The sequence below is a fragment of the Pungitius pungitius genome, unplaced genomic scaffold (genome assembly GCF_949316345.1).
Source record: "Pungitius pungitius unplaced genomic scaffold, fPunPun2.1 scaffold_42, whole genome shotgun sequence".
Lineage (NCBI taxonomy): Eukaryota > Metazoa > Chordata > Actinopteri > Perciformes > Gasterosteidae > Pungitius > Pungitius pungitius.
The window spans coordinates 141,191-162,656 of NW_026909920.1; the positions used below are offsets into that span (position 1 = coordinate 141,191).

General features: G+C 44.5%; 44 non-coding genes across 44 annotated transcripts; all 44 read right to left on the reverse strand.

Moving 5' to 3' along the window:
- Positions 1 to 82: 82 nt before the first annotated feature.
- Positions 83 to 201, reverse strand: LOC134124100 (5S ribosomal RNA). Its single transcript, XR_009955583.1, has one exon. It is a non-coding gene; the product is annotated as a 5S ribosomal RNA (ribosomal RNA).
- A 395-nt stretch (positions 202 to 596) lies between these two features.
- LOC134124113 (5S ribosomal RNA) lies at positions 597 to 715 on the reverse strand. The gene has a single exon (XR_009955596.1). It is a non-coding gene; the product is annotated as a 5S ribosomal RNA (ribosomal RNA).
- A 339-nt stretch (positions 716 to 1,054) lies between these two features.
- Positions 1,055 to 1,173, reverse strand: LOC134123948 (5S ribosomal RNA). The gene has a single exon (XR_009955432.1). It is a non-coding gene; the product is annotated as a 5S ribosomal RNA (ribosomal RNA).
- A 339-nt stretch (positions 1,174 to 1,512) lies between these two features.
- Positions 1,513 to 1,631, reverse strand: LOC134123949 (5S ribosomal RNA). The gene has a single exon (XR_009955433.1). It is a non-coding gene; the product is annotated as a 5S ribosomal RNA (ribosomal RNA).
- Positions 1,632 to 2,026: 395 nt separating this feature from the next.
- LOC134123950 (5S ribosomal RNA) lies at positions 2,027 to 2,145 on the reverse strand. The gene has a single exon (XR_009955434.1). It is a non-coding gene; the product is annotated as a 5S ribosomal RNA (ribosomal RNA).
- Positions 2,146 to 2,484: 339 nt separating this feature from the next.
- On the reverse strand, positions 2,485 to 2,603 carry LOC134123951 (5S ribosomal RNA). The gene has a single exon (XR_009955435.1). It is a non-coding gene; the product is annotated as a 5S ribosomal RNA (ribosomal RNA).
- Positions 2,604 to 2,998: 395 nt separating this feature from the next.
- Positions 2,999 to 3,117, reverse strand: LOC134123952 (5S ribosomal RNA). The gene has a single exon (XR_009955436.1). It is a non-coding gene; the product is annotated as a 5S ribosomal RNA (ribosomal RNA).
- Positions 3,118 to 3,457: 340 nt separating this feature from the next.
- LOC134123953 (5S ribosomal RNA) lies at positions 3,458 to 3,576 on the reverse strand. The gene has a single exon (XR_009955437.1). It is a non-coding gene; the product is annotated as a 5S ribosomal RNA (ribosomal RNA).
- Positions 3,577 to 3,971: 395 nt separating this feature from the next.
- On the reverse strand, positions 3,972 to 4,090 carry LOC134123954 (5S ribosomal RNA). The gene has a single exon (XR_009955438.1). It is a non-coding gene; the product is annotated as a 5S ribosomal RNA (ribosomal RNA).
- A 339-nt stretch (positions 4,091 to 4,429) lies between these two features.
- Positions 4,430 to 4,548, reverse strand: LOC134123955 (5S ribosomal RNA). Its single transcript, XR_009955439.1, has one exon. It is a non-coding gene; the product is annotated as a 5S ribosomal RNA (ribosomal RNA).
- A 395-nt stretch (positions 4,549 to 4,943) lies between these two features.
- LOC134123956 (5S ribosomal RNA) lies at positions 4,944 to 5,062 on the reverse strand. Its single transcript, XR_009955440.1, has one exon. It is a non-coding gene; the product is annotated as a 5S ribosomal RNA (ribosomal RNA).
- Positions 5,063 to 5,401: 339 nt separating this feature from the next.
- On the reverse strand, positions 5,402 to 5,520 carry LOC134123958 (5S ribosomal RNA). Its single transcript, XR_009955442.1, has one exon. It is a non-coding gene; the product is annotated as a 5S ribosomal RNA (ribosomal RNA).
- Positions 5,521 to 5,915: 395 nt separating this feature from the next.
- Positions 5,916 to 6,034, reverse strand: LOC134123959 (5S ribosomal RNA). Its single transcript, XR_009955443.1, has one exon. It is a non-coding gene; the product is annotated as a 5S ribosomal RNA (ribosomal RNA).
- A 339-nt stretch (positions 6,035 to 6,373) lies between these two features.
- On the reverse strand, positions 6,374 to 6,492 carry LOC134123960 (5S ribosomal RNA). The gene has a single exon (XR_009955444.1). It is a non-coding gene; the product is annotated as a 5S ribosomal RNA (ribosomal RNA).
- A 395-nt stretch (positions 6,493 to 6,887) lies between these two features.
- On the reverse strand, positions 6,888 to 7,006 carry LOC134123961 (5S ribosomal RNA). Its single transcript, XR_009955445.1, has one exon. It is a non-coding gene; the product is annotated as a 5S ribosomal RNA (ribosomal RNA).
- A 339-nt stretch (positions 7,007 to 7,345) lies between these two features.
- On the reverse strand, positions 7,346 to 7,464 carry LOC134123962 (5S ribosomal RNA). Its single transcript, XR_009955446.1, has one exon. It is a non-coding gene; the product is annotated as a 5S ribosomal RNA (ribosomal RNA).
- Positions 7,465 to 7,859: 395 nt separating this feature from the next.
- On the reverse strand, positions 7,860 to 7,978 carry LOC134123963 (5S ribosomal RNA). Its single transcript, XR_009955447.1, has one exon. It is a non-coding gene; the product is annotated as a 5S ribosomal RNA (ribosomal RNA).
- Positions 7,979 to 8,317: 339 nt separating this feature from the next.
- On the reverse strand, positions 8,318 to 8,436 carry LOC134123964 (5S ribosomal RNA). Its single transcript, XR_009955448.1, has one exon. It is a non-coding gene; the product is annotated as a 5S ribosomal RNA (ribosomal RNA).
- Positions 8,437 to 8,831: 395 nt separating this feature from the next.
- LOC134123966 (5S ribosomal RNA) lies at positions 8,832 to 8,950 on the reverse strand. The gene has a single exon (XR_009955449.1). It is a non-coding gene; the product is annotated as a 5S ribosomal RNA (ribosomal RNA).
- A 339-nt stretch (positions 8,951 to 9,289) lies between these two features.
- On the reverse strand, positions 9,290 to 9,408 carry LOC134123967 (5S ribosomal RNA). The gene has a single exon (XR_009955450.1). It is a non-coding gene; the product is annotated as a 5S ribosomal RNA (ribosomal RNA).
- A 395-nt stretch (positions 9,409 to 9,803) lies between these two features.
- LOC134123968 (5S ribosomal RNA) lies at positions 9,804 to 9,922 on the reverse strand. The gene has a single exon (XR_009955451.1). It is a non-coding gene; the product is annotated as a 5S ribosomal RNA (ribosomal RNA).
- Positions 9,923 to 10,261: 339 nt separating this feature from the next.
- On the reverse strand, positions 10,262 to 10,380 carry LOC134123970 (5S ribosomal RNA). Its single transcript, XR_009955453.1, has one exon. It is a non-coding gene; the product is annotated as a 5S ribosomal RNA (ribosomal RNA).
- Positions 10,381 to 10,775: 395 nt separating this feature from the next.
- On the reverse strand, positions 10,776 to 10,894 carry LOC134123971 (5S ribosomal RNA). The gene has a single exon (XR_009955454.1). It is a non-coding gene; the product is annotated as a 5S ribosomal RNA (ribosomal RNA).
- Positions 10,895 to 11,233: 339 nt separating this feature from the next.
- LOC134123972 (5S ribosomal RNA) lies at positions 11,234 to 11,352 on the reverse strand. The gene has a single exon (XR_009955455.1). It is a non-coding gene; the product is annotated as a 5S ribosomal RNA (ribosomal RNA).
- Positions 11,353 to 11,747: 395 nt separating this feature from the next.
- On the reverse strand, positions 11,748 to 11,866 carry LOC134123973 (5S ribosomal RNA). The gene has a single exon (XR_009955456.1). It is a non-coding gene; the product is annotated as a 5S ribosomal RNA (ribosomal RNA).
- A 339-nt stretch (positions 11,867 to 12,205) lies between these two features.
- On the reverse strand, positions 12,206 to 12,324 carry LOC134123974 (5S ribosomal RNA). The gene has a single exon (XR_009955457.1). It is a non-coding gene; the product is annotated as a 5S ribosomal RNA (ribosomal RNA).
- Positions 12,325 to 12,719: 395 nt separating this feature from the next.
- LOC134124115 (5S ribosomal RNA) lies at positions 12,720 to 12,838 on the reverse strand. The gene has a single exon (XR_009955598.1). It is a non-coding gene; the product is annotated as a 5S ribosomal RNA (ribosomal RNA).
- Positions 12,839 to 13,177: 339 nt separating this feature from the next.
- LOC134123975 (5S ribosomal RNA) lies at positions 13,178 to 13,296 on the reverse strand. The gene has a single exon (XR_009955458.1). It is a non-coding gene; the product is annotated as a 5S ribosomal RNA (ribosomal RNA).
- A 395-nt stretch (positions 13,297 to 13,691) lies between these two features.
- On the reverse strand, positions 13,692 to 13,810 carry LOC134123976 (5S ribosomal RNA). The gene has a single exon (XR_009955459.1). It is a non-coding gene; the product is annotated as a 5S ribosomal RNA (ribosomal RNA).
- A 339-nt stretch (positions 13,811 to 14,149) lies between these two features.
- Positions 14,150 to 14,268, reverse strand: LOC134123977 (5S ribosomal RNA). The gene has a single exon (XR_009955460.1). It is a non-coding gene; the product is annotated as a 5S ribosomal RNA (ribosomal RNA).
- A 339-nt stretch (positions 14,269 to 14,607) lies between these two features.
- Positions 14,608 to 14,726, reverse strand: LOC134123978 (5S ribosomal RNA). The gene has a single exon (XR_009955461.1). It is a non-coding gene; the product is annotated as a 5S ribosomal RNA (ribosomal RNA).
- A 395-nt stretch (positions 14,727 to 15,121) lies between these two features.
- On the reverse strand, positions 15,122 to 15,240 carry LOC134123979 (5S ribosomal RNA). The gene has a single exon (XR_009955462.1). It is a non-coding gene; the product is annotated as a 5S ribosomal RNA (ribosomal RNA).
- Positions 15,241 to 15,635: 395 nt separating this feature from the next.
- On the reverse strand, positions 15,636 to 15,754 carry LOC134123981 (5S ribosomal RNA). Its single transcript, XR_009955464.1, has one exon. It is a non-coding gene; the product is annotated as a 5S ribosomal RNA (ribosomal RNA).
- A 339-nt stretch (positions 15,755 to 16,093) lies between these two features.
- LOC134123982 (5S ribosomal RNA) lies at positions 16,094 to 16,212 on the reverse strand. Its single transcript, XR_009955465.1, has one exon. It is a non-coding gene; the product is annotated as a 5S ribosomal RNA (ribosomal RNA).
- A 395-nt stretch (positions 16,213 to 16,607) lies between these two features.
- LOC134123983 (5S ribosomal RNA) lies at positions 16,608 to 16,726 on the reverse strand. The gene has a single exon (XR_009955466.1). It is a non-coding gene; the product is annotated as a 5S ribosomal RNA (ribosomal RNA).
- Positions 16,727 to 17,065: 339 nt separating this feature from the next.
- Positions 17,066 to 17,184, reverse strand: LOC134123984 (5S ribosomal RNA). The gene has a single exon (XR_009955467.1). It is a non-coding gene; the product is annotated as a 5S ribosomal RNA (ribosomal RNA).
- Positions 17,185 to 17,579: 395 nt separating this feature from the next.
- LOC134124116 (5S ribosomal RNA) lies at positions 17,580 to 17,698 on the reverse strand. The gene has a single exon (XR_009955600.1). It is a non-coding gene; the product is annotated as a 5S ribosomal RNA (ribosomal RNA).
- Positions 17,699 to 18,037: 339 nt separating this feature from the next.
- Positions 18,038 to 18,156, reverse strand: LOC134123985 (5S ribosomal RNA). Its single transcript, XR_009955468.1, has one exon. It is a non-coding gene; the product is annotated as a 5S ribosomal RNA (ribosomal RNA).
- A 339-nt stretch (positions 18,157 to 18,495) lies between these two features.
- On the reverse strand, positions 18,496 to 18,614 carry LOC134123986 (5S ribosomal RNA). The gene has a single exon (XR_009955469.1). It is a non-coding gene; the product is annotated as a 5S ribosomal RNA (ribosomal RNA).
- A 395-nt stretch (positions 18,615 to 19,009) lies between these two features.
- Positions 19,010 to 19,128, reverse strand: LOC134123987 (5S ribosomal RNA). Its single transcript, XR_009955470.1, has one exon. It is a non-coding gene; the product is annotated as a 5S ribosomal RNA (ribosomal RNA).
- A 395-nt stretch (positions 19,129 to 19,523) lies between these two features.
- Positions 19,524 to 19,642, reverse strand: LOC134123988 (5S ribosomal RNA). Its single transcript, XR_009955471.1, has one exon. It is a non-coding gene; the product is annotated as a 5S ribosomal RNA (ribosomal RNA).
- Positions 19,643 to 19,982: 340 nt separating this feature from the next.
- LOC134123989 (5S ribosomal RNA) lies at positions 19,983 to 20,101 on the reverse strand. Its single transcript, XR_009955472.1, has one exon. It is a non-coding gene; the product is annotated as a 5S ribosomal RNA (ribosomal RNA).
- Positions 20,102 to 20,496: 395 nt separating this feature from the next.
- LOC134123990 (5S ribosomal RNA) lies at positions 20,497 to 20,615 on the reverse strand. Its single transcript, XR_009955473.1, has one exon. It is a non-coding gene; the product is annotated as a 5S ribosomal RNA (ribosomal RNA).
- A 339-nt stretch (positions 20,616 to 20,954) lies between these two features.
- On the reverse strand, positions 20,955 to 21,073 carry LOC134123992 (5S ribosomal RNA). Its single transcript, XR_009955475.1, has one exon. It is a non-coding gene; the product is annotated as a 5S ribosomal RNA (ribosomal RNA).
- Positions 21,074 to 21,466: the final 393 nt, after the last annotated feature.

The following is a 21,466-nucleotide window of genomic DNA, read 5'->3' on the forward strand; positions in this document are numbered from 1 at the left end:
TTCTACAATGTGACATTTTTTTTACAATTGTGTAGGTGTACAATCTACGGCGCTGGGCGGCTTTCAGAGAGAGAAGTGAAAAAGCTTACGGCACCTGGGATTCCCAGGCGGTCTTCCATCCAGGTACTAACCAGGCCCTGCTCTGCTTAGCTTCCGAGATCAGACGAGATCGGGCGGAACCAAAGAGGTATGGCCGTAAGCTGCTTTTCATCTTTTTCCTAATCCTTTAAAACGTGTCAAAGATAATCAGAAGTTTCTTTTTCTAAAATTGAAGCAGTTCTTAGCATTGGCAAGAGAGGTTCCTAAAGCCTGAAGGTAACTTTACTTTTCTTCACTGGCAATTCTAACATGTTGGGTTAGCACCTGTATTTCAACGGCTAAATTACAAACAATAGTATGCCAATCGTAAATAATGATCAACACTAATTTAGCAATCATGAAACGGAATCATTTTGGATAATATTGTCTAATTTCCTTTCATATCCAACGTTAAAACAACACTAAACATGCATCTCTTCAACAATGTGATATTCTTTTTGTAATTTGTAGGTGTACAATCTGCGGCGCTCGGCGGCTTTCGGAGAGAGAAGTGAAAAAGCTTACGGCACCTGGGATTCCCAGGCGGTCTTCAATCCAGGTACTAACCAGGCCCTGCTCTGCTTAGCTTCCGAGATCAGACGAGATCGGGCGGAACCAGAGAGGTATGGCCGTAAGCTGCTTTTTATCTTTTTCCTAATCCTTTATAATGCGTCAATGAATTATGACACGCCTGCCGTTGGCATCTTTGTGTGGGTTAAATAAGGGTATGCAAAGAAGGCTGTGACATCCCATGCCGAAAATTGGATGGACTAGAGAAGACCCGCCCAGGGGTCCCAGCCAATCGGTGAATGGCCATTGCAGTCCCCGCCACCTCAAATGGCCTGACGATGGTATGGACGTAAGCCACCTTTCATCTTCTTCCTATTGCATCTCTTCTACAATGTGACATTTTTTTTACAATTGTGTAGGTGTACAATCTACGGCGCTGGGCGGCTTTCAGAGAGAGAAGTGAAAAAGCTTACGGCACCTGGGATTCCCAGGCGGTCTTCCATCCAGGTACTAACCAGGCCCTGCTCTGCTTAGCTTCCGAGATCAGACGAGATCGGGCGGAACCAGAGAGGTATGGCCGTAAGCTGCTTTTTATCTTTTTCCTAATCCTTTATAATGCGTCAATGAATTATGACACGCCTGCCGTTGGCATCTTTGTGTGGGTTAAATAAGGGTATGCAAAGAAGGCTGTGACATCCCATGCCGAAAATTGGATGGACTAGAGAAGACCCGCCCAGGGGTCCCAGCCAATCGGTGAATGGCCATTGCAGTCCCCGCCACCTCAAATGGCCTGACGATGGTATGGACGTAAGCCACCTTTCATCTTCTTCCTATTGCATCTCTTCTACAATGTGACATTTTTTTTACAATTGTGTAGGTGTACAATCTACGGCGCTGGGCGGCTTTCAGAGAGAGAAGTGAAAAAGCTTACGGCACCTGGGATTCCCAGGCGGTCTTCCATCCAGGTACTAACCAGGCCCTGCTCTGCTTAGCTTCCGAGATCAGACGAGATCGGGCGGAACCAGAGAGGTATGGCCGTAAGCTGCTTTTCATCTTTTTCCTAATCCTTTAAAACGTGTCAAAGATAATCAGAAGTTTCTTTTTCTAAAATTGAAGCAGTTCTTAGCATTGGCAAGAGAGGTTCCTAAAGCCTGAAGGTAACTTTACTTTTCTTCACTGGCAATTCTAACATGTTGGGTTAGCACCTGTATTTCAACGGCTAAATTACAAACAATAGTATGCCAATCGTAAATGTTGATCAACACTAATTTAGCAATCATGAAACGGAATCATTTTGGATAATATTGTCTAATTTCCTTTCATATCCAACGTTAAAACAACACTAAACATGCATCTCTTCAACAATGTGATATTCTTTTTGTAATTTGTAGGTGTACAATCTGCGGCGCTCGGCGGCTTTCGGAGAGAGAAGTGAAAAAGCTTACGGCACCTGGGATTCCCAGGCGGTCTTCCATCCAGGTACTAACCAGGCCCTGCTCTGCTTAGCTTCCGAGATCAGACGAGATCGGGCGGAACCAGAGAGGTATGGCCGTAAGCTGCTTTTTATCTTTTTCCTAATCCTTTATAATGCGTCAATGAATTATGACACGCCTGCCGTTGGCATCTTTGTGTGGGTTAAATAAGGGTATGCAAAGAAGGCTGTGACATCCCATGCCGAAAATTGGATGGACTAGAGAAGACCCGCCCAGGGGTCCCAGCCAATCGGTGAATGGCCATTGCAGTCCCCGCCACCTCAAATGGCCTGACGATGGTATGGACGTAAGCCACCTTTCATCTTCTTCCTATTGCATCTCTTCTACAATGTGAATTTTTTTTTACAATTGTGTAGGTGTACAATCTACGGCGCTGGGCGGCTTTCAGAGAGAGAAGTGAAAAAGCTTACGGCACCTGGGATTCCCAGGCGGTCTTCCATCCAGGTACTAACCAGGCCCTGCTCTGCTTAGCTTCCGAGATCAGACGAGATCGGGCGGAACCAGAGAGGTATGGCCGTAAGCTGCTTTTCATCTTTTTCCTAATCCTTTAAAACGTGTCAAAGATAATCAGAAGTTTCTTTTTCTAAAATTGAAGCAGTTCTTAGCATTGGCAAGAGAGGTTCCTAAAGCCTGAAGGTAACTTTACTTTTCTTCACTGGCAATTCTAACATGTTGGGTTAGCACCTGTATTTCAACGGCTAAATTACAAACAATAGTATGCCAATCGTAAATGTTGATCAACACTAATTTAGCAATCATGAAACGGAATCATTTTGGATAATATTGTCTAATTTCCTTTCATATCCAACGTTAAAACCACACTAAACATGCATCTCTTCAACAATGTGATATTCTTTTTGTAATTTGTAGGTGTACAATCTGCGGCGCTCGGCGGCTTTCGGAGAGAGAAGTGAAAAAGCTTACGGCACCTGGGATTCCCAGGCGGTCTTCCATCCAGGTACTAACCAGGCCCTGCTCTGCTTAGCTTCCGAGATCAGACGAGATCGGGCGGAACCAGAGAGGTATGGCCGTAAGCTGCTTTTTATCTTTTTCCTAATCCTTTATAATGCGTCAATGAATTATGACACGCCTGCCGTTGGCATCTTTGTGTGGGTTAAATAAGGGTATGCAAAGAAGGCTGTGACATCCCATGCCGAAAATTGGATGGACTAGAGAAGACCCGCCCAGGGGTCCCAGCCAATCGGTGAATGGCCATTGCAGTCCCCGCCACCTCAAATGGCCTGACGATGGTATGGACGTAAGCCACCTTTCATCTTCTTCCTATTGCATCTCTTCTACAATGTGACATTTTTTTTTACAATTGTGTAGGTGTACAATCTACGGAGCTGGGCGGCTTTCAGAGAGAGAAGTGAAAAAGCTTACGGCACCTGGGATTCCCAGGCGGTCTTCCATCCAGGTACTAACCAGGCCCTGCTCTGCTTAGCTTCCGAGATCAGACGAGATCGGGCGGAACCAGAGAGGTATGGCCGTAAGCTGCTTTTCATCTTTTTCCTAATCCTTTAAAACGTGTCAAAGATAATCAGAAGTTTCTTTTTCTAAAATTGAAGCAGTTCTTAGCATTGGCAAGAGAGGTTCCTAAAGCCTGAAGGTAACTTTACTTTTCTTCACTGGCAATTCTAACATGTTGGGTTAGCACCTGTATTTCAACGGCTAAATTACAAACAATAGTATGCCAATCGTAAATGTTGATCAACACTAATTTAGCAATCATGAAACGGAATCATTTTGGATAATATTGTCTAATTTCCTTTCATATCCAACGTTAAAACAACACTAAACATGCATCTCTTCAACAATGTGATATTCTTTTTGTAATTTGTAGGTGTACAATCTGCGGCGCTCGGCGGCTTTCGGAGAGAGAAGTGAAAAAGCTTACGGCACCTGGGATTCCCAGGCGGTCTTCCATCCAGGTACTAACCAGGCCCTGCTCTGCTTAGCTTCCGAGATCAGACGAGATCGGGCGGAACCAGAGAGGTATGGCCGTAAGCTGCTTTTTATCTTTTTCCTAATCCTTTATAATGCGTCAATGAATTATGACACGCCTGCCGTTGGCATCTTTGTGTGGGTTAAATAAGGGTATGCAAAGAAGGCTGTGACATCCCATGCCGAAAATTGGATGGACTAGAGAAGACCCGCCCAGGGGTCCCAGCCAATCGGTGAATGGCCATTGCAGTCCCCGCCACCTCAAATGGCCTGACGATGGTATGGACGTAAGCCACCTTTCATCTTCTTCCTATTGCATCTCTTCTACAATGTGACATTTTTTTTACAATTGTGTAGGTGTACAATCTACGGCGCTGGGCGGCTTTCAGAGAGAGAAGTGAAAAAGCTTACGGCACCTGGGATTCCCAGGCGGTCTTCCATCCAGGTACTAACCAGGCCCTGCTCTGCTTAGCTTCCGAGATCAGACGAGATCGGGCGGAACCAGAGAGGTATGGCCGTAAGCTGCTTTTCATCTTTTTCCTAATCCTTTAAAACGTGTCAAAGATAATCAGAAGTTTCTTTTTCTAAAATTGAAGCAGTTCTTAGCATTGGCAAGAGAGGTTCCTAAAGCCTGAAGGTAACTTTACTTTTCTTCACTGGCAATTCTAACATGTTGGGTTAGCACCTGTATTTCAACGGCTAAATTACAAACAATAGTATGCCAATCGTAAATGTTGATCAACACTAATTTAGCAATCATGAAACGGAATCATTTTGGATATTATTGTCTAATTTCCTTTCATATCCAACGTTAAAACAACACTAAACATGCATCTCTTCAACAATGTGATATTCTTTTTGTAATTTGTAGGTGTACAATCTGCGGCGCTCGGCGGCTTTCGGAGAGAGAAGTGAAAAAGCTTACGGCACCTGGGATTCCCAGGCGGTCTTCCATCCAGGTACTAACCAGGCCCTGCTCTGCTTAGCTTCCGAGATCAGACGAGATCGGGCGGAACCAGAGAGGTATGGCCGTAAGCTGCTTTTTATCTTTTTCCTAATCCTTTATAATGCGTCAATGAATTATGACACGCCTGCCGTTGGCATCTTTGTGTGGGTTAAATAAGGGTATGCAAAGAAGGCTGTGACATCCCATGCCGAAAATTGGATGGACTAGAGAAGACCCGCCCAGGGGTCCCAGCCAATCGGTGAATGGCCATTGCAGTCCCCGCCACCTCAAATGGCCTGACGATGGTATGGACGTAAGCCACCTTTCATCTTCTTCCTATTGCATCTCTTCTACAATGTGAATTTTTTTTTACAATTGTGTAGGTGTACAATCTACGGCGCTGGGCGGCTTTCAGAGAGAGAAGTGAAAAAGCTTACGGCACCTGGGATTCCCAGGCGGTCTTCCATCCAGGTACTAACCAGGCCCTGCTCTGCTTAGCTTCCGAGATCAGACGAGATCGGGCGGAACCAGAGAGGTATGGCCGTAAGCTGCTTTTCATCTTTTTCCTAATCCTTTAAAACGTGTCAAAGATAATCAGAAGTTTCTTTTTCTAAAATTGAAGCAGTTCTTAGCATTGGCAAGAGAGGTTCCTAAAGCCTGAAGGTAACTTTACTTTTCTTCACTGGCAATTCTAACATGTTGGGTTAGCACCTGTATTTCAACGGCTAAATTACAAACAATAGTATGCCAATCGTAAATGTTGATCAACACTAATTTAGCAATCATGAAACGGAATCATTTTGGATAATATTGTCTAATTTCCTTTCATATCCAACGTTAAAACAACACTAAACATGCATCTCTTCAACAATGTGATATTCTTTTTGTAATTTGTAGGTGTACAATCTGCGGCGCTCGGCGGCTTTCGGAGAGAGAAGTGAAAAAGCTTACGGCACCTGGGATTCCCAGGCGGTCTTCCATCCAGGTACTAACCAGGCCCTGCTCTGCTTAGCTTCCGAGATCAGACGAGATCGGGCGGAACCAGAGAGGTATGGCCGTAAGCTGCTTTTTATCTTTTTCCTAATCCTTTATAATGCGTCAATGAATTATGACACGCCTGCCGTTGGCATCTTTGTGTGGGTTAAATAAGGGTATGCAAAGAAGGCTGTGACATCCCATGCCGAAAATTGGATGGACTAGAGAAGACCCGCCCAGGGGTCCCAGCCAATCGGTGAATGGCCATTGCAGTCCCCGCCACCTCAAATGGCCTGACGATGGTATGGACGTAAGCCACCTTTCATCTTCTTCCTATTGCATCTCTTCTACAATGTGACATTTTTTTTACAATTGTGTAGGTGTACAATCTACGGCGCTGGGCGGCTTTCAGAGAGAGAAGTGAAAAAGCTTACGGCACCTGGGATTCCCAGGCGGTCTTCCATCCAGGTACTAACCAGGCCCTGCTCTGCTTAGCTTCCGAGATCAGACGAGATCGGGCGGAACCAGAGAGGTATGGCCGTAAGCTGCTTTTCATCTTTTTCCTAATCCTTTAAAACGTGTCAAAGATAATCAGAAGTTTCTTTTTCTAAAATTGAAGCAGTTCTTAGCATTGGCAAGAGAGGTTCCTAAAGCCTGAAGGTAACTTTACTTTTCTTCACTGGCAATTCTAACATGTTGGGTTAGCACCTGTATTTCAACGGCTAAATTACAAACAATAGTATGCCAATCGTAAATGTTGATCAACACTAATTTAGCAATCATGAAACGGAATCATTTTGGATATTATTGTCTAATTTCCTTTCATATCCAACGTTAAAACAACACTAAACATGCATCTCTTCAACAATGTGATATTCTTTTTGTAATTTGTAGGTGTACAATCTGCGGCGCTCGGCGGCTTTCGGAGAGAGAAGTGAAAAAGCTTACGGCACCTGGGATTCCCAGGCGGTCTTCCATCCAGGTACTAACCAGGCCCTGCTCTGCTTAGCTTCCGAGATCAGACGAGATCGGGCGGAACCAGAGAGGTATGGCCGTAAGCTGCTTTTTATCTTTTTCCTAATCCTTTATAATGCGTCAATGAATTATGACACGCCTGCCGTTGGCATCTTTGTGTGGGTTAAATAAGGGTATGCAAAGAAGGCTGTGACATCCCATGCCGAAAATTGGATGGACTAGAGAAGACCCGCCCAGGGGTCCCAGCCAATCGGTGAATGGCCATTGCAGTCCCCGCCACCTCAAATGGCCTGACGATGGTATGGACGTAAGCCACCTTTCATCTTCTTCCTATTGCATCTCTTCTACAATGTGAATTTTTTTTTACAATTGTGTAGGTGTACAATCTACGGCGCTGGGCGGCTTTCAGAGAGAGAAGTGAAAAAGCTTACGGCACCTGGGATTCCCAGGCGGTCTTCCATCCAGGTACTAACCAGGCCCTGCTCTGCTTAGCTTCCGAGATCAGACGAGATCGGGCGGAACCAGAGAGGTATGGCCGTAAGCTGCTTTTCATCTTTTTCCTAATCCTTTAAAACGTGTCAAAGATAATCAGAAGTTTCTTTTTCTAAAATTGAAGCAGTTCTTAGCATTGGCAAGAGAGGTTCCTAAAGCCTGAAGGTAACTTTACTTTTCTTCACTGGCAATTCTAACATGTTGGGTTAGCACCTGTATTTCAACGGCTAAATTACAAACAATAGTATGCCAATCGTAAATGTTGATCAACACTAATTTAGCAATCATGAAACGGAATCATTTTGGATAATATTGTCTAATTTCCTTTCATATCCAACGTTAAAACAACACTAAACATGCATCTCTTCAACAATGTGATATTCTTTTTGTAATTTGTAGGTGTACAATCTGCGGCGCTCGGCGGCTTTCGGAGAGAGAAGTGAAAAAGCTTACGGCACCTGGGATTCCCAGGCGGTCTTCCATCCAGGTACTAACCAGGCCCTGCTCTGCTTAGCTTCCGAGATCAGACGAGATCGGGCGGAACCAGAGAGGTATGGCCGTAAGCTGCTTTTTATCTTTTTCCTAATCCTTTATAATGCGTCAATGAATTATGACACGCCTGCCGTTGGCATCTTTGTGTGGGTTAAATAAGGGTATGCAAAGAAGGCTGTGACATCCCATGCCGAAAATTGGATGGACTAGAGAAGACCCGCCCAGGGGTCCCAGCCAATCGGTGAATGGCCATTGCAGTCCCCGCCACCTCAAATGGCCTGACGATGGTATGGACGTAAGCCACCTTTCATCTTCTTCCTATTGCATCTCTTCTACAATGTGACATTTTTTTTACAATTGTGTAGGTGTACAATCTACGGCGCTGGGCGGCTTTCAGAGAGAGAAGTGAAAAAGCTTACGGCACCTGGGATTCCCAGGCGGTCTTCCATCCAGGTACTAACCAGGCCCTGCTCTGCTTAGCTTCCGAGATCAGACGAGATCGGGCGGAACCAGAGAGGTATGGCCGTAAGCTGCTTTTCATCTTTTTCCTAATCCTTTAAAACGTGTCAAAGATAATCAGAAGTTTCTTTTTCTAAAATTGAAGCAGTTCTTAGCATTGGCAAGAGAGGTTCCTAAAGCCTGAAGGTAACTTTACTTTTCTTCACTGGCAATTCTAACATGTTGGGTTAGCACCTGTATTTCAACGGCTAAATTACAAACAATAGTATGCCAATCGTAAATGTTGATCAACACTAATTTAGCAATCATGAAACGGAATCATTTTGGATATTATTGTCTAATTTCCTTTCATATCCAACGTTAAAACAACACTAAACATGCATCTCTTCAACAATGTGATATTCTTTTTGTAATTTGTAGGTGTACAATCTGCGGCGCTCGGCGGCTTTCGGAGAGAGAAGTGAAAAAGCTTACGGCACCTGGGATTCCCAGGCGGTCTTCCATCCAGGTACTAACCAGGCCCTGCTCTGCTTAGCTTCCGAGATCAGACGAGATCGGGCGGAACCAGAGAGGTATGGCCGTAAGCTGCTTTTTATCTTTTTCCTAATCCTTTATAATGCGTCAATGAATTATGACACGCCTGCCGTTGGCATCTTTGTGTGGGTTAAATAAGGGTATGCAAAGAAGGCTGTGACATCCCATGCCGAAAATTGGATGGACTAGAGAAGACCCGCCCAGGGGTCCCAGCCAATCGGTGAATGGCCATTGCAGTCCCCGCCACCTCAAATGGCCTGACGATGGTATGGACGTAAGCCACCTTTCATCTTCTTCCTATTGCATCTCTTCTACAATGTGAATTTTTTTTTACAATTGTGTAGGTGTACAATCTACGGCGCTGGGCGGCTTTCAGAGAGAGAAGTGAAAAAGCTTACGGCACCTGGGATTCCCAGGCGGTCTTCCATCCAGGTACTAACCAGGCCCTGCTCTGCTTAGCTTCCGAGATCAGACGAGATCGGGCGGAACCAGAGAGGTATGGCCGTAAGCTGCTTTTCATCTTTTTCCTAATCCTTTAAAACGTGTCAAAGATAATCAGAAGTTTCTTTTTCTAAAATTGAAGCAGTTCTTAGCATTGGCAAGAGAGGTTCCTAAAGCCTGAAGGTAACTTTACTTTTCTTCACTGGCAATTCTAACATGTTGGGTTAGCACCTGTATTTCAACGGCTAAATTACAAACAATAGTATGCCAATCGTAAATGTTGATCAACACTAATTTAGCAATCATGAAACGGAATCATTTTGGATAATATTGTCTAATTTCCTTTCATATCCAACGTTAAAACAACACTAAACATGCATCTCTTCAACAATGTGATATTCTTTTTGTAATTTGTAGGTGTACAATCTGCGGCGCTCGGCGGCTTTCGGAGAGAGAAGTGAAAAAGCTTACGGCACCTGGGATTCCCAGGCGGTCTTCCATCCAGGTACTAACCAGGCCCTGCTCTGCTTAGCTTCCGAGATCAGACGAGATCGGGCGGAACCAGAGAGGTATGGCCGTAAGCTGCTTTTTATCTTTTTCCTAATCCTTTATAATGCGTCAATGAATTATGACACGCCTGCCGTTGGCATCTTTGTGTGGGTTAAATAAGGGTATGCAAAGAAGGCTGTGACATCCCATGCCGAAAATTGGATGGACTAGAGAAGACCCGCCCAGGGGTCCCAGCCAATCGGTGAATGGCCATTGCAGTCCCCGCCACCTCAAATGGCCTGACGATGGTATGGACGTAAGCCACCTTTCATCTTCTTCCTATTGCATCTCTTCTACAATGTGACATTTTTTTTACAATTGTGTAGGTGTACAATCTACGGCGCTGGGCGGCTTTCAGAGAGAGAAGTGAAAAAGCTTACGGCACCTGGGATTCCCAGGCGGTCTTCCATCCAGGTACTAACCAGGCCCTGCTCTGCTTAGCTTCCGAGATCAGACGAGATCGGGCGGAACCAGAGAGGTATGGCCGTAAGCTGCTTTTCATCTTTTTCCTAATCCTTTAAAACGTGTCAAAGATAATCAGAAGTTTCTTTTTCTAAAATTGAAGCAGTTCTTAGCATTGGCAAGAGAGGTTCCTAAAGCCTGAAGGTAACTTTACTTTTCTTCACTGGCAATTCTAACATGTTGGGTTAGCACCTGTATTTCAACGGCTAAATTACAAACAATAGTATGCCAATCGTAAATGTTGATCAACACTAATTTAGCAATCATGAAACGGAATCATTTTGGATATTATTGTCTAATTTCCTTTCATATCCAACGTTAAAACAACACTAAACATGCATCTCTTCAACAATGTGATATTCTTTTTGTAATTTGTAGGTGTACAATCTGCGGCGCTCGGCGGCTTTCGGAGAGAGAAGTGAAAAAGCTTACGGCACCTGGGATTCCCAGGCGGTCTTCCATCCAGGTACTAACCAGGCCCTGCTCTGCTTAGCTTCCGAGATCAGACGAGATCGGGCGGAACCAGAGAGGTATGGCCGTAAGCTGCTTTTTATCTTTTTCCTAATCCTTTATAATGCGTCAATGAATTATGACACGCCTGCCGTTGGCATCTTTGTGTGGGTTAAATAAGGGTATGCAAAGAAGGCTGTGACATCCCATGCCGAAAATTGGATGGACTAGAGAAGACCCGCCCAGGGGTCCCAGCCAATCGGTGAATGGCCATTGCAGTCCCCGCCACCTCAAATGGCCTGACGATGGTATGGACGTAAGCCACCTTTCATCTTCTTCCTATTGCATCTCTTCTACAATGTGAATTTTTTTTTACAATTGTGTAGGTGTACAATCTACGGCGCTGGGCGGCTTTCAGAGAGAGAAGTGAAAAAGCTTACGGCACCTGGGATTCCCAGGCGGTCTTCCATCCAGGTACTAACCAGGCCCTGCTCTGCTTAGCTTCCGAGATCAGACGAGATCGGGCGGAACCAGAGAGGTATGGCCGTAAGCTGCTTTTCATCTTTTTCCTAATCCTTTAAAACGTGTCAAAGATAATCAGAAGTTTCTTTTTCTAAAATTGAAGCAGTTCTTAGCATTGGCAAGAGAGGTTCCTAAAGCCTGAAGGTAACTTTACTTTTCTTCACTGGCAATTCTAACATGTTGGGTTAGCACCTGTATTTCAACGGCTAAATTACAAACAATAGTATGCCAATCGTAAATGTTGATCAACACTAATTTAGCAATCATGAAACGGAATCATTTTGGATAATATTGTCTAATTTCCTTTCATATCCAACGTTAAAACAACACTAAACATGCATCTCTTCAACAATGTGATATTCTTTTTGTAATTTGTAGGTGTACAATCTGCGGCGCTCGGCGGCTTTCGGAGAGAGAAGTGAAAAAGCTTACGGCACCTGGGATTCCCAGGCGGTCTTCCATCCAGGTACTAACCAGGCCCTGCTCTGCTTAGCTTCCGAGATCAGACGAGATCGGGCGGAACCAGAGAGGTATGGCCGTAAGCTGCTTTTTATCTTTTTCCTAATCCTTTATAATGCGTCAATGAATTATGACACGCCTGCCGTTGGCATCTTTGTGTGGGTTAAATAAGGGTATGCAAAGAAGGCTGTGACATCCCATGCCGAAAATTGGATGGACTAGAGAAGACCCGCCCAGGGGTCCCAGCCAATCGGTGAATGGCCATTGCAGTCCCCGCCACCTCAAATGGCCTGACGATGGTATGGACGTAAGCCACCTTTCATCTTCTTCCTATTGCATCTCTTCTACAATGTGACATTTTTTTTACAATTGTGTAGGTGTACAATCTACGGCGCTGGGCGGCTTTCAGAGAGAGAAGTGAAAAAGCTTACGGCACCTGGGATTCCCAGGCGGTCTTCCATCCAGGTACTAACCAGGCCCTGCTCTGCTTAGCTTCCGAGATCAGACGAGATCGGGCGGAACCAGAGAGGTATGGCCGTAAGCTGCTTTTCATCTTTTTCCTAATCCTTTAAAACGTGTCAAAGATAATCAGAAGTTTCTTTTTCTAAAATTGAAGCAGTTCTTAGCATTGGCAAGAGAGGTTCCTAAAGCCTGAAGGTAACTTTACTTTTCTTCACTGGCAATTCTAACATGTTGGGTTAGCACCTGTATTTCAACGGCTAAATTACAAACAATAGTATGCCAATCGTAAATAATGATCAACACTAATTTAGCAATCATGAAACGGAATCATTTTGGATAATATTGTCTAATTTCCTTTCATATCCAACGTTAAAACAACACTAAACATGCATCTCTTCAACAATGTGATATTCTTTTTGTAATTTGTAGGTGTACAATCTGCGGCGCTCGGCGGCTTTCGGAGAGAGAAGTGAAAAAGCTTACGGCACCTGGGATTCCCAGGCGGTCTTCAATCCAGGTACTAACCAGGCCCTGCTCTGCTTAGCTTCCGAGATCAGACGAGATCGGGCGGAACCAGAGAGGTATGGCCGTAAGCTGCTTTTTATCTTTTTCCTAATCCTTTATAATGCGTCAATGAATTATGACACGCCTGCCGTTGGCATCTTTGTGTGGGTTAAATAAGGGTATGCAAAGAAGGCTGTGACATCCCATGCCGAAAATTGGATGGACTAGAGAAGACCCGCCCAGGGGTCCCAGCCAATCGGTGAATGGCCATTGCAGTCCCCGCCACCTCAAATGGCCTGACGATGGTATGGACGTAAGCCACCTTTCATCTTCTTCCTATTGCATCTCTTCTACAATGTGACATTTTTTTTACAATTGTGTAGGTGTACAATCTACGGCGCTGGGCGGCTTTCAGAGAGAGAAGTGAAAAAGCTTACGGCACCTGGGATTCCCAGGCGGTCTTCCATCCAGGTACTAACCAGGCCCTGCTCTGCTTAGCTTCCGAGATCAGACGAGATCGGGCGGAACCAGAGAGGTATGGCCGTAAGCTGCTTTTCATCTTTTTCCTAATCCTTTAAAACGTGTCAAAGATAATCAGAAGTTTCTTTTTCTAAAATTGAAGCAGTTCTTAGCATTGGCAAGAGAGGTTCCTAAAGCCTGAAGGTAACTTTACTTTTCTTCACTGGCAATTCTAACATGTTGGGTTAGCACCTGTATTTCAACGGCTAAATTACAAACAATAGTATGCCAATCGTAAATGTTGATCAACACTAATTTAGCAATCATGAAACGGAATCATTTTGGATAATATTGTCTAATTTCCTTTCATATCCAACGTTAAAACAACACTAAACATGCATCTCTTCAACAATGTGATATTCTTTTTGTAATTTGTTGGTGTACAATCTGCGGCGCTCGGCGGCTTTCGGAGAGAGAAGTGAAAAAGCTTACGGCACCTGGGATTCCCAGGCGGTCTTCCATCCAGGTACTAACCAGGCCCTGCTCTGCTTAGCTTCCGAGATCAGACGAGATCGGGCGGAACCAGAGAGGTATGGCCGTAAGCTGCTTTTTATCTTTTTCCTAATCCTTTATAATGCGTCAATGAATTATGACACGCCTGCCGTTGGCATCTTTGTGTGGGTTAAATAAGGGTATGCAAAGAAGGCTGTGACATCCCATGCCGAAAATTGGATGGACTAGAGAAGACCCGCCCAGGGGTCCCAGCCAATCGGTGAATGGCCATTGCAGTCCCCGCCACTTCAAATGGCCTGACGATGGTATGGACGTAAGCCACCTTTCATCTTCTTCCTATTGCATCTCTTCTACAATGTGACATTTTTTTTACAATTGTGTAGGTGTACAATCTACGGCGCTGGGCGGCTTTCAGAGAGAGAAGTGAAAAAGCTTACGGCACCTGGGATTCCCAGGCGGTCTTCCATCCAGGTACTAACCAGGCCCTGCTCTGCTTAGCTTCCGAGATCAGACGAGATCGGGCGGAACCAGAGAGGTATGGCCGTAAGCTGCTTTTTATCTTTTTCCTAATCCTTTATAATGCGTCAATGAATTATGACACGCCTGCCGTTGGCATCTTTGTGTGGGTTAAATAAGGGTATGCAAAGAAGGCTGTGACATCCCATGCCGAAAATTGGATGGACTAGAGAAGACCCGCCCAGGGGTCCCAGCCAATCGGTGAATGGCCATTGCAGTCCCCGCCACCTCAAATGGCCTGACGATGGTATGGACGTAAGCCACCTTTCATCTTCTTCCTATTGCATCTCTTCTACAATGTGACATTTTTTTTACAATTGTGTAGGTGTACAATCTACGGCGCTGGGCGGCTTTCAGAGAGAGAAGTGAAAAAGCTTACGGCACCTGGGATTCCCAGGCGGTCTTCCATCCAGGTACTAACCAGGCCCTGCTCTGCTTAGCTTCCGAGATCAGACGAGATCGGGCGGAACCAGAGAGGTATGGCCGTAAGCTGCTTTTCATCTTTTTCCTAATCCTTTAAAACGTGTCAAAGATAATCAGAAGTTTCTTTTTCTAAAATTGAAGCAGTTCTTAGCATTGGCAAGAGAGGTTCCTAAAGCCTGAAGGTAACTTTACTTTTCTTCACTGGCAATTCTAACATGTTGGGTTAGCACCTGTATTTCAACGGCTAAATTACAAACAATAGTATGCCAATCGTAAATAATGATCAACACTAATTTAGCAATCATGAAACGGAATCATTTTGGATAATATTGTCTAATTTCCTTTCATATCCAACGTTAAAACAACACTAAACATGCATCTCTTCAACAATGTGATATTCTTTTTGTAATTTGTAGGTGTACAATCTGCGGCGCTCGGCGGCTTTCGGAGAGAGAAGTGAAAAAGCTTACGGCACCTGGGATTCCCAGGCGGTCTTCCATCCAGGTACTAACCAGGCCCTGCTCTGCTTAGCTTCCGAGATCAGACGAGATCGGGCGGAACCAGAGAGGTATGGCCGTAAGCTGCTTTTCATCTTTTTCCTAATCCTTTAAAACGTGTCAAAGATAATCAGAAGTTTCTTTTTCTAAAATTGAAGCAGTTCTTAGCATTGGCAAGAGAGGTTCCTAAAGCCTGAAGGTAACTTTACTTTTCTTCACTGGCAATTCTAACATGTTGGGTTAGCACCTGTATTTCAACGGCTAAATTACAAACAATAGTATGCCAATCGTAAATGTTGATCAACACTAATTTAGCAATCATGAAACGGAATCATTTTGGATAATATTGTCTAATTTCCTTTCATATCCAACGTTAAAACAACACTAAACATGCATCTCTTCAACAATGTGATATTCTTTTTGTAATTTGTAGGTGTACAATCTGCGGCGCTCGGCGGCTTTCGGAGAGAGAAGTGAAAAAGCTTACGGCACCTGGGATTCCCAGGCGGTCTTCCATCCAGGTACTAACCAGGCCCTGCTCTGCTTAGCTTCCGAGATCAGACGAGATCGGGCGGAACCAGAGAGGTATGGCCGTAAGCTGCTTTTTATCTTTTTCCTAATCCTTTATAATGCGTCAATGAATTATGACACGCCTGCCGTTGGCATCTTTGTGTGGGTTAAATAAGGGTATGCAAAGAAGGCTGTGACATCCCATGCCGAAAATTGGATGGACTAGAGAAGACCCGCCCAGGGGTCCCAGCCAATCGGTGAATGGCCATTGCAGTCCCCGCCACCTCAAATGGCCTGACGATGGTATGGACGTAAGCCACCTTTCATCTTCTTCCTATTGCATCTCTTCTACAATGTGAATTTTTTTTTACAATTGTGTAGGTGTACAATCTACGGCGCTGGGCGGCTTTCAGAGAGAGAAGTGAAAAAGCTTACGGCACCTGGGATTCCCAGGCGGTCTTCCATCCAGGTACTAACCAGGCCCTGCTCTGCTTAGCTTCCGAGATCAGACGAGATCGGGCGGAACCAGAGAGGTATGGCCGTAAGCTGCTTTTCATCTTTTTCCTAATCCTTTAAAACGTGTCAAAGATAATCAGAAGTTTCTTTTTCTAAAATTGAAGCAGTTCTTAGCATTGGCAAGAGAGGTTCCTAAAGCCTGAAGGTAACTTTACTTTTCTTCACTGGCAATTCTAACATGTTGGGTTAGCACCTGTATTTCAACGGCTAAATTACAAACAATAGTATGCCAATCGTAAATGTTGATCAACACTAATTTAGCAATCATGAAACGGAATCATTTTGGATAATATTGTCTAATTTCCTTTCATATCCAACGTTAAAACAACACTAAACATGCATCTCTTCAACAATGTGATATTCTTTTTGTAATTTGTAGGTGTACAATCTGCGGCGCTCGGCGGCTTTCGGAGAGAGAAGTGAAAAAGCTTACGGCACCTGGGATTCCCAGGCGGTCTTCCATCCAGGTACTAACCAGGCCCTGCTCTGCTTAGCTTCCGAGATCAGACGAGATCGGGCGGAACCAGAGAGGTATGGCCGTAAGCTGCTTTTTATCTTTTTACTAATCCTTTATAATGCGTCAATGAATTATGACACGCCTGCCGTTGGCATCTTTGTGTGGGTTAAATAAGGGTATGCAAAGAAGGCTGTGACATCCCATGCCGAAAATTGGATGGACTAGAGAAGACCCGCCCAGGGGTCCCAGCCAATCGGTGAATGGCCATTGCAGTCCCCGCCACCTCAAATGGCCTGACGATGGTATGGACGTAAGCCACCTTTCATCTTCTTCCTATTGCATCTCTTCTACAATGTGACATTTTTTTTACAATTGTGTAGGTGTACAATCTACGGCGCTGGGCGGCTTTCAGAGAGAGAAGTGAAAAAGCTTACGGCACCTGGGATTCCCAGGCGGTCTTCCATCCAGGTACTAACCAGGCCCTGCTCTGCTTAGCTTCCGAGATCAGACGAGATCGGGCGGAACCAGAGAGGTATGGCCGTAAGCTGCTTTTCATCTTTTTCCTAATCCTTTAAAACGTGTCAAAGATAATCAGAAGTTTCTTTTTCTAAAATTGAAGCAGTTCTTAGCATTGGCAAGAGAGGTTCCTAAAGCCTGAAGGTAACTTTACTTTTCTTCACTGGCAATTCTAACATGTTGGGTTAGCACCTGTATTTCAACGGCTAAATTACAAACAATAGTATGCCAATCGTAAATAATGATCAACACTAATTTAGCAATCATGAAACGGAATCATTTTGGATAATATTGTCTAATTTCCTTTCATATCCAACGTTAAAACAACACTAAACATGCATCTCTTCAACAATGTGATATTCTTTTTGTAATTTGTAGGTGTACAATCTGCGGCGCTCGGCGGCTTTCGGAGAGAGAAGTGAAAAAGCTTACGGCACCTGGGATTCCCAGGCGGTCTTCAATCCAGGTACTAACCAGGCCCTGCTCTGCTTAGCTTCCGAGATCAGACGAGATCGGGCGGAACCAGAGAGGTATGGCCGTAAGCTGCTTTTTATCTTTTTCCTAATCCTTTATAATGCGTCAATGAATTATGACACGCCTGCCGTTGGCATCTTTGTGTGGGTTAAATAAGGGTATGCAAAGAAGGCTGTGACATCCCATGCCGAAAATTGGATGGACTAGAGAAGACCCGCCCAGGGGTCCCAGCCAATCGGTGAATGGCCATTGCAGTCCCCGCCACCTCAAATGGCCTGACGATGGTATGGACGTAAGCCACCTTTCATCTTCTTCCTATTGCATCTCTTCTACAATGTGACATTTTTTTTACAATTGTGTAGGTGTACAATCTACGGCGCTGGGCGGCTTTCAGAGAGAGAAGTGAAAAAGCTTACGGCACCTGGGATTCCCAGGCGGTCTTCCATCCAGGTACTAACCAGGCCCTGCTCTGCTTAGCTTCCGAGATCAGACGAGATCGGGCGGAACCAGAGAGGTATGGCCGTAAGCTGCTTTTTATCTTTTTCCTAATCCTTTATAATGCGTCAATGAATTATGACACGCCTGCCGTTGGCATCTTTGTGTGGGTTAAATAAGGGTATGCAAAGAAGGCTGTGACATCCCATGCCGAAAATTGGATGGACTAGAGAAGACCCGCCCAGGGGTCCCAGCCAATCGGTGAATGGCCATTGCAGTCCCCGCCACCTCAAATGGCCTGACGATGGTATGGACGTAAGCCACCTTTCATCTTCTTCCTATTGCATCTCTTCTACAATGTGACATTTTTTTTACAATTGTGTAGGTGTACAATCTACGGCGCTGGGCGGCTTTCAGAGAGAGAAGTGAAAAAGCTTACGGCACCTGGGATTCCCAGGCGGTCTTCCATCCAGGTACTAACCAGGCCCTGCTCTGCTTAGCTTCCGAGATCAGACGAGATCGGGCGGAACCAGAGAGGTATGGCCGTAAGCTGCTTTTCATCTTTTTCCTAATCCTTTAAAACGTGTCAAAGATAATCAGAAGTTTCTTTTTCTAAAATTGAAGCAGTTCTTAGCATTGGCAAGAGAGGTTCCTAAAGCCTGAAGGTAACTTTACTTTTCTTCACTGGCAATTCTAACATGTTGGGTTAGCACCTGTATTTCAACGGCTAAATTACAAACAATAGTATGCCAATCGTAAATAATGATCAACACTAATTTAGCAATCATGAAACGGAATCATTTTGGATAATATTGTCTAATTTCCTTTCATATCCAACGTTAAAACAACACTAAACATGCATCTCTTCAACAATGTGATATTCTTTTTGTAATTTGTAGGTGTACAATCTGCGGCGCTCGGCGGCTTTCGGAGAGAGAAGTGAAAAAGCTTACGGCACCTGGGATTCCCAGGCGGTCTTCCATCCAGGTACTAACCAGGCCCTGCTCTGCTTAGCTTCCGAGATCAGACGAGATCGGGCGGAACCAGAGAGGTATGGCCGTAAGCTGCTTTTCATCTTTTTCCTAATCCTTTAAAACGTGTCAAAGATAATCAGAAGTTTCTTTTTCTAAAATTGAAGCAGTTCTTAGCATTGGCAAGAGAGGTTCCTAAAGCCTGAAGGTAACTTTACTTTTCTTCACTGGCAATTCTAACATGTTGGGTTAGCACCTGTATTTCAACGGCTAAATTACAAACAATAGTATGCCAATCGTAAATGTTGATCAACACTAATTTAGCAATCATGAAACGGAATCATTTTGGATAATATTGTCTAATTTCCTTTCATATCCAACGTTAAAACCACACTAAACATGCATCTCTTCAACAATGTGATATTCTTTTTGTAATTTGTAGGTGTACAATCTGCGGCGCTCGGCGGCTTTCGGAGAGAGAAGTGAAAAAGCTTACGGCACCTGGGATTCCCAGGCGGTCTTCCATCCAGGTACTAACCAGGCCCTGCTCTGCTTAGCTTCCGAGATCAGACGAGATCGGGCGGAACCAGAGAGGTATGGCCGTAAGCTGCTTTTTATCTTTTTCCTAATCCTTTATAATGCGTCAATGAATTATGACACGCCTGCCGTTGGCATCTTTGTGTGGGTTAAATAAGGGTATGCAAAGAAGGCTGTGACATCCCATGCCGAAAATTGGATGGACTAGAGAAGACCCGCCCAGGGGTCCCAGCCAATCGGTGAATGGCCATTGCAGTCCCCGCCACCTCAAATGGCCTGACGATGGTATGGACGTAAGCCACCTTTCATCTTCTTCCTATTGCATCTCTTCTACAATGTGACATTTTTTTTTACAATTGTGTAGGTGTACAATCTACGGAGCTGGGCGGCTTTCAGAGAGAGAAGTGAAAAAGCTTACGGCACCTGGGATTCCCAGGCGGTCTTCCATCCAGGTACTAACCAGGCCCTGCTCTGCTTAGCTTCCGAGATCAGACGAGATCGGGCGGAACCAGAGAGGTATGGCCGTAAGCTGCTTTTCATCTTTTTCCTAATCCTTTAAAACGTGTCAAAGATAATCAGAAGTTTCTTTTTCTAAAATTGAAGCAGTTCTTAGCATTGGCAAGAGAGGTTCCTAAAGCCTGAAGGTAACTTTACTTTTCTTCACTGGCAATTCTAACATGTTGGGTTAGCACCTGTATTTCAACGGCTAAATTACAAACAATAGTATGCCAATCGTAAATGTTGATCAACACTAATTTAGCAATCATGAAACGGAATCATTTTGGATAATATTGTCTAATTTCCTTTCATATCCAACGTTAAAACAACACTAAACATGCATCTCTTCAACAATGTGATATTCTTTTTGTAATTTGTAGGTGTACAATCTGCGGCGCTCGGCGGCTTTCGGAGAGAGAAGTGAAAAAGCTTACGGCACCTGGGATTCCCAGGCGGTCTTCCATCCAGGTACTAACCAGGCCCTGCTCTGCTTAGCTTCCGAGATCAGACGAGATCGGGCGGAACCAGAGAGGTATGGCCGTAAGCTGCTTTTTATCTTTTTCCTAATCCTTTATAATGCGTCAATGAATTATGACACGCCTGCCGTTGGCATCTTTGTGTGGGTTAAATAAGGGTATGCAAAGAAGGCTGTGACATCCCATGCCGAAAATTGGATGGACTAGAGAAGACCCGCCCAGGGGTCCCAGCCAATCGGTGAATGGCCATTGCAGTCCCCGCCACCTCAAATGGCCTGACGATGGTATGGACGTAAGCCACCTTTCATCTTCTTCCTATTGCATCTCTTCTACAATGTGACATTTTTTTTACAATTGTGTAGGTGTACAATCTACGGCGCTGGGCGGCTTTCAGAGAGAGAAGTGAAAAAGCTTACGGCACCTGGGATTCCCAGGCGGTCTTCCATCCAGGTACTAACCAGGCCCTGCTCTGCTTAGCTTCCGAGATCAGACGAGATCGGGCGGAACCAGAGAGGTATGGCCGTAAGCTGCTTTTCATCTTTTTCCTAATCCTTTAAAACGTGTCAAAGATAATCAGAAGTTTCTTTTTCTAAAATTGAAGCAGTTCTTAGCATTGGCAAGAGAGGTTCCTAAAGCCTGAAGGTAACTTTACTTTTCTTCACTGGCAATTCTAACATGTTGGGTTAGCACCTGTATTTCAACGGCTAAATTACAAACAATAGTATGCCAATCGTAAATGTTGATCAACACTAATTTAGCAATCATTAAACGGAATCATTTTGGATAATATTGTCTAATTTCCTTTCATATCCAACGTTAAAACAACACTAAACATGCATCTCTTCAACAATGTGATATTCTTTTTGTAATTTGTAGGTGTACAATCTGCGGCGCTCGGCGGCTTTCGGAGAGAGAAGTGAA